Source organism: Triturus cristatus, chromosome 12 (assembly GCF_964204655.1).
Source record: "Triturus cristatus chromosome 12, aTriCri1.1, whole genome shotgun sequence".
NCBI classification, from domain to species: domain Eukaryota; kingdom Metazoa; phylum Chordata; class Amphibia; order Caudata; family Salamandridae; genus Triturus; species Triturus cristatus.
Genome location: NC_140595.1, coordinates 541771539 through 541777974, shown reverse-complemented (window position 1 = coordinate 541777974; position 6436 = coordinate 541771539). Strand labels below are relative to the sequence as shown.

The following is a 6436-nucleotide window of genomic DNA, read 5'->3' as shown; positions in this document are numbered from 1 at the left end:
ACTTAAAAATGTAAAGGATTTTCTTTAGAAATTAACAAAATGAGGCAGTTTGTATTGTCAGAGAAATTATGGTTGGGGCTCTAGTAAGCTAAAAAGAAGACACATTTGCTATGAATTCTCAAATGTATTTCTAATCCATGTAAGTAGCACATTGTAACATTTAGACTGAAACATTTACTTTTGAACTCATCAGAAGTCTATCAGTTATTTTCTTAGTGTGCTACTACAGCTTCCCACCATGCTGTAATTAACAACTTGAGCGCTAAATATTCTATTTGTGACATAATTGTGACACACCTGAATCCATCTTGATGGAATCAAATCTGAAAACCTAAATCATTTCGTTTAGAAATTAGGATGTTCTTTTTGTCATAAAATGATGCTTGGTGCTTCGAAAGGCTAAAAGAAAGACAAGCAGGTGGCAGGGGCTGAGGCATCACAATGGGCTGCAGAGGTCAGGAGGGAGGGTGCAGGGGCAATTTCACGGACAACAGAGGGCAGGGGGAAGGAGCATGGGAAGTAAGCTGAGCATACAAGGCAGGCTGGCATAGGAAGGGCCAGCACAATGGGCAACGGGGGTGGGGGGTTAAAAAGCACTCTGTCAAGAATTCCTGTCATGCGAGGGGAGGAAAACGGTAACCAGCGAAAACGGACTACATCTCCCAGGATGCTTAGCGGTTGAGAGGTTATGTAAACAGGAGAGCTGTTACATAACTCAAGGAAAACACGCCCTTATGTAAACAGGAGAGCTGTTACATAACTCAAGGAAAACACGCCCTTATGTAAACAGGAGAGCTGTTACATAACTCAAGGAAAACACGCCCTTATGTAAACAGGAGAGCTGTTACATAACTCAAGGAAAACACGCCCTATAAAGGGAGGAACCGGGAGGTACAACGCTGTCGGATATTGTGTTTACACCGACGTACCTGCTTAGTGAAGAGCAGTGTTCCGGAGTGGAGCTCCAGTAAGGCAAGAACGGAGGTAGGTCGAGTCGTTACTCCCTGGGCCGTGTCTTGCCCCATCGTCACCTGTGAAGGACCCGGAAGCTCTACCGGATAACCATTGAGCTTCGCTTTTTGACTCGGCTGAGTCAAAGCGCAGTGGCGCTTTTGCTGGTTGGAGTTGTAACTCCCAGCCCGACCAGAGATACAGGGACTGCCAGCTGTAACGCACACCAGGAGGTGTTTGCCGCGTTACAGACTCGGAAGTCCACAGGATCGATCGATCGAGCGGCTGCTCTCGGTTCAGTCTTCTTTGCTTGTGATTGGGGTATCGGTGACGCATCACCAGGAGGTGACTCCGCGTCCCGGTGCAGTCTGAGGAAGAGGTTGAGCGGCTGCTCCCTTCAGGTAGAGACCCCGGCTGGGTGTTTCCTTGACTCCTCGATTCTCCCCAACACTCTTCGTGCCCCCTCACAGCCTACCGATTGGCATTGTCGGCCATTTCATTTCTGCCCTCTGTTGGCATACGCCGGGATCGGCGTAAATGCAGAGGACGGTTAGGACCATCCGTGCTGTGGGCTGGTAACGTACTTAGCCTGGAGGATTCCAGTGACTATAACCTTTGTTTATGCCTTGTATTATTTTTGCCTTCATTAAAATAACTAAACCTTCACAAGTGGTTGCGTTCTCATTATCGTGTCTGTTAAACGATCCTGAGACGTTCAGGGCGTTACACACTCATATGGAGAATTTAGGGAAGGGAGTAAACCTGGGGCAGTGGCAGAGAGAGCAAGCTGACCACATGGGGAGCCCAGCATGGTCGTAGGGAGCATGCTGACCATAGAGAACAGGTGGTAGGGGACCGAGGCATGCAGATGGAGAACAGAGGTCCAGGAGGGAGCCTGGGGCAGCAATCTGAACATTGAGGGCAGCCAGCATAGGCAGTGGAAGTACAACTGACTATGGAGGGCAGGAGGGAGGAGACAGGGGAACATGCACACTTAGAAAGTAGGGCAGGAAGGATGGAAGCAGGAGCAGCAAGCTGACCATGAAGGGCAAGCTGGCATGGTTAGTTGCATCAAGCTGACCACGATGGGTAGGCAGACAGGCGGAGAATGGCGGGCAGGCTGGAGAGAAGCAGAAGCAGCAAGCTGGCAATTCAGGACAGGTCATGGTCAACAAGCTGACCAGGTGGGCAGGGGGAGGCAGCAGGGGCACAAAGATGGAGAACAGGCTGCAGGCAGGAGGGGGGCAGAGGCAGCAAGCTGACCATGGAAGGCAGGCTGCTGTTGCTTGGCCACCTATGGAGTGTGGGCCTACGCGTGGCCGAAGGCCGTGTGCAGTTGGAGTGTTGCCTGAGTATGATCAACACACTTCAGAAATTCACTGAAAAAAGCAGAGATTTAGAGACATTATAGTTAGGTGTTGAAATGGGATAAAAACAAATGTATATAAATCCGTACAAATTTAAATTTAGCAGTCATAGTTCAGTGAACTAACTATAAATTGCTTCCCCACCATGCACTGCTTATGATCTCACATATTACATCATTTATAACATGTTGCATGACAACATTGATGATATCTCCTATGACATCAATGATAACACACAGGCCAGGCACTGAAGCCAACCCCACATCATGCATGGCCAACGGCCATGTTTGATGGGGTGGGGTTTGACACTCTTGAAGGGTAGGTGCATTGCCTGGCCAAAGTATAGGCCCTGAGGCAAACCTCAAAAAAGGCAGTGCCTGTTGGAGGGTTGGCCACCCGTGGTGCGTTGAGAGCAGGGACTGTATGCAGGCCAGGCCATGTGGCCAACCCCACTCTGCACAAGGCCAAAGGCCATGATTGACGGGGGTGGCCACTTGTTAGGGTGTGGTGCATCACTCATGACATATTAAATGATATCATTGGTGACTCACTGATGGCATCTCAAATGACACCACTGATGACGTCATCCAATGGATACTGAAAGGTATTCAGATAAACATAGACCCAATTTTCTATAACCTCTTTATTAATAAGGGGCGTTACCATTTGCAACATTCATATGAAGCATATCTGTCAAATCACCCACATTAAGTCATGCTCTTTCTTTACTGGTTTCGGTGGGAAAGAAACATAATGGCTCTGTAGACTTTAACGAGACAAGCAACCTATTAAGCCTTGAATACTATTGAAAAACAGACATTATTTATGTTAATGAGATATGCCTGTTTAGTACCTCATCTGACAGATTTTAAGGTAAACTGCTTCACATCAATACATTAGACAATGATGAAGCATGCACAAACAGGCCTTTTGGACAACCTTTTGTAGTATCTCAAAGTGCCCTACACATATTTCTAAAATGAGTAGAATTGCGTACACTACTTTAATTACGCTAAGAATCATACTACAACTAGAATTGTCTGTATGTGAGTTACCCATAGCTTATACATCTTACAATGGGTAAATTGTTTGAATTTTTACTGAACCTATAGAAATAAATATCTAAACTTTATAAACCTCCTGTATATATAGAAATTATAATGGCACTACATCAGAACTCTTCAACATTAATTTATGCGTAGAAACCCATAGGTGAAAAATGTAAGGAGAAGCTTTAGATTTTCGCCCGTTTTGGCAACTAACCTTTGAAATAACCCAAAACATACATCTGCAAATTACACTTATGGCTCTCAGTTTCTACCTTGTTTAAATGAAGTACAATGTACAACTTGCAATTAAAACTTCACTGATAGCTAAACTGGGCACCATATAACTGTTATCATACTGAATCAGACTTTGTGTTTGTTCTAAGATCTAGCGGTTTATAGAGCAATTTGTAGAGCAACAGCTAAATTATGCCATCAATGATGTCATTTGAGATGTCACCAGTGATGTCATCAATGATGTGATTTAATATGTACTTTGTATAGTGATGTAATATGTGAGGTCATAGGCAGAGCATTGCAGGAGCACAATTTACAGTTATATTTAGCTCAGTAAACTATAACCGGTGTGAATTTCAGTCGTTTTTAAACTTTAATTTTTTATTTCACCACATAACTATAACGTCACTCTAACCTTTGCTTTTCTTCAGTGAAAAAATAAAAAGTAAATATAAATATGCATATATTTATACATAGCTTGAGAACTACCCAGAGTTCTCTGTTTCTTGTTTTGCATAATTTATGCATCACTCTATGTCTGAAAGGGTTTTATTTAGACTTATACTGGGTGCGCCTTTGTGTCTGGACAAAGCTATACCTCTCGGAAGAGCTCTAATGAGAGCAAAACACGTGTCAGGGGTAGCTTTTATTCATTTCTGTTTGGATTTGATGGTATTTTATCAATACAAAGCTGTAATACTGTGCCTGGAGTGGTAAAAGGCTTTTGCCATTTTACAGCTCGGCATGGATAGCACTGTGATAATCATATGCTTAAAGACTTTTCTGTAGAAATGGCAAAATACTTTGTCCCTTTCTATCTCGGTGTGGATGGCACTGTGCTAATCCTACGCTTAAAGACTTTGATAGAAAAGCAGACATTTGAGGTGAGTAAATTAAGAGTGACACTGGTGTTGAGAGTGCTCTATATTGGAGCTGCTTTACACCAAAACTTGAGAACTACCCAGAGTTCTCTGTTTTTTTTTGGATATATATATATATATATAATACTCAAAGTGTTCCCACAAGTTTAGCATGCACTCCAACAGCAGGAAATCCACGCAGGTCCTTCAAGTCACAGGCTGTAGCCGACGCGTTTCGGAAGATTCCTTTTTCTAGGCTGGTTTACCGGATACACAGCGTTTTTCAAAACCGCACCTTTTATCCCTTATTCGCCAGCTGATTGGTAAGCTTGTATAAGCACTGTCCCAAGGTCTTCTGGGACTTGAAGTGCGGATTCATTCTCCCCATATGGGTGCTGTGTGGCCAGGTCCCCTAATCAACCCTCTATGGGTCCCGTGAAGTGTAAGTCCTGAAATTCTCGGTGCCGCTGTTCCCGAAAGACTTGGCGGGATGCCAAGCCTCGGCCTGCTGATTCTGCAGTGGTGCACACTCCGCGGCTGGGAGGCCACGTGAAATATGATGCTCAAAGTGTTCCCACAAGTTTAGCATGCACTCCAACAGCAGGAAATCCACGCAGGTCCTTCAAGTCACAGGCTGTAGCCGACGCGTTTCGGAAGATTCCTTTTTCTAGGCTGGTTCACCGGATACACAGCGTTTTTCAAAACCGCACCTTTTATCCCTTATTCGCCAGCTGATTGGCCAATCGGTAAGCTTGTATAAGCACTGTCCCAAGGTCTTCTGGGCCTTGAAGTGCGAATTCATTCTCCCCATATGGGTGCTGTGTGGCCAGGTCCCCTAATCAACCCTCTATGGGTCCCGTGAAGTGTAAGTCCTGAAATTCTCGTGCCGCTGTTCCCGAAGGACTTGCGGGATGCCAAGCCTCGGCCTGCTGATTCTGCAGTGGTGCACGCTCCGCGGCTGGGAGGCCACGTGAAATATGATGCTCAAAGTGTTCCCACAAGTTTAGCATGCACTCCAACAGCAGGAAATCCATGCAGGTCCTTCAAGTCACAGGCTGTAGCCGACGCGCTTCGGAAGATTCCTTTTTCTAGGCTGGTTCACTTTGAGCATCATATTTCACGTGGCCTCCCAGCCGCGGAGCGTGCACCACTGCAGAATCAGCGGGCCGAGGCTTGGCATCCCGCCAAGTCTTCCGGGAACAGCGGCACTGAGAATTTCAGGACTCACACTTCACGGGACCCATAGAGGGTTGATTAGGGGACCTGGCCACACAGCCCCCATATGGGGAGAATGAATCCGCACTTCAAGTCCCAGAAGACCTTGGGACAGTGCTTATATAAGCTTACCGATTGGCCAATCAGCTGGCGAATAAGGGATAAAGGTGCGGTTTGAAAAACGCTGTGTATTTAAAAATCACAGGGGTGCGCGCACCGTGCGCGCACGGCGTAAAACCAAAACAAACAAAAAAATTTTTTTAATATGTAGTTTATTGTAAAATAAATATATAAAAAAAATAATAATACAAACATAACTTAGCATTTAAAAAAACTTACAAATTCACTGAAAAAACCATAGGTTTCATACACGTTATAGTTAGGAATTAGCATTTAAAAAACCTTGCAAATTCACTTAAAAAACCATAGGTTTCACACATGTTATAGTTAGGTGGATATTTCACTCGTAAAAAACCAATGAAATTCCCCCGTTATAGTTAGTTCAGATAACTATAACTCGCGCGACCGCCACTCTATCACAAGGATGATGTCATCAGTGATGTCATGAGTGATGTCACTGACCATGTCATGAGTGATGTAATATGTGACATCATCAGCAGTGCATTGCGGGCGCGCGAGTTATAGTTATCTGAACTAACTATAACAGGGGAATTTGATTGGTTTTTTACGAGTGAAATATCCACCTAACTATAACATGTGTGAAACCTATGGTTTTTTAAGTGAATATAGATATAGATAT

At 44.6% G+C, this 6436-nt stretch overlaps 1 protein-coding gene across 1 annotated transcript in view; it reads left to right on the top strand.

Annotated features, from left to right (window-relative positions):
• LOC146776244 (galanin receptor type 1-like) overlaps positions 1-6436 on the top strand; it is a 723192-nt gene that overhangs the window by 582571 nt on the left and 134185 nt on the right. The gene's annotated exons all lie outside the window — the stretch shown is intronic.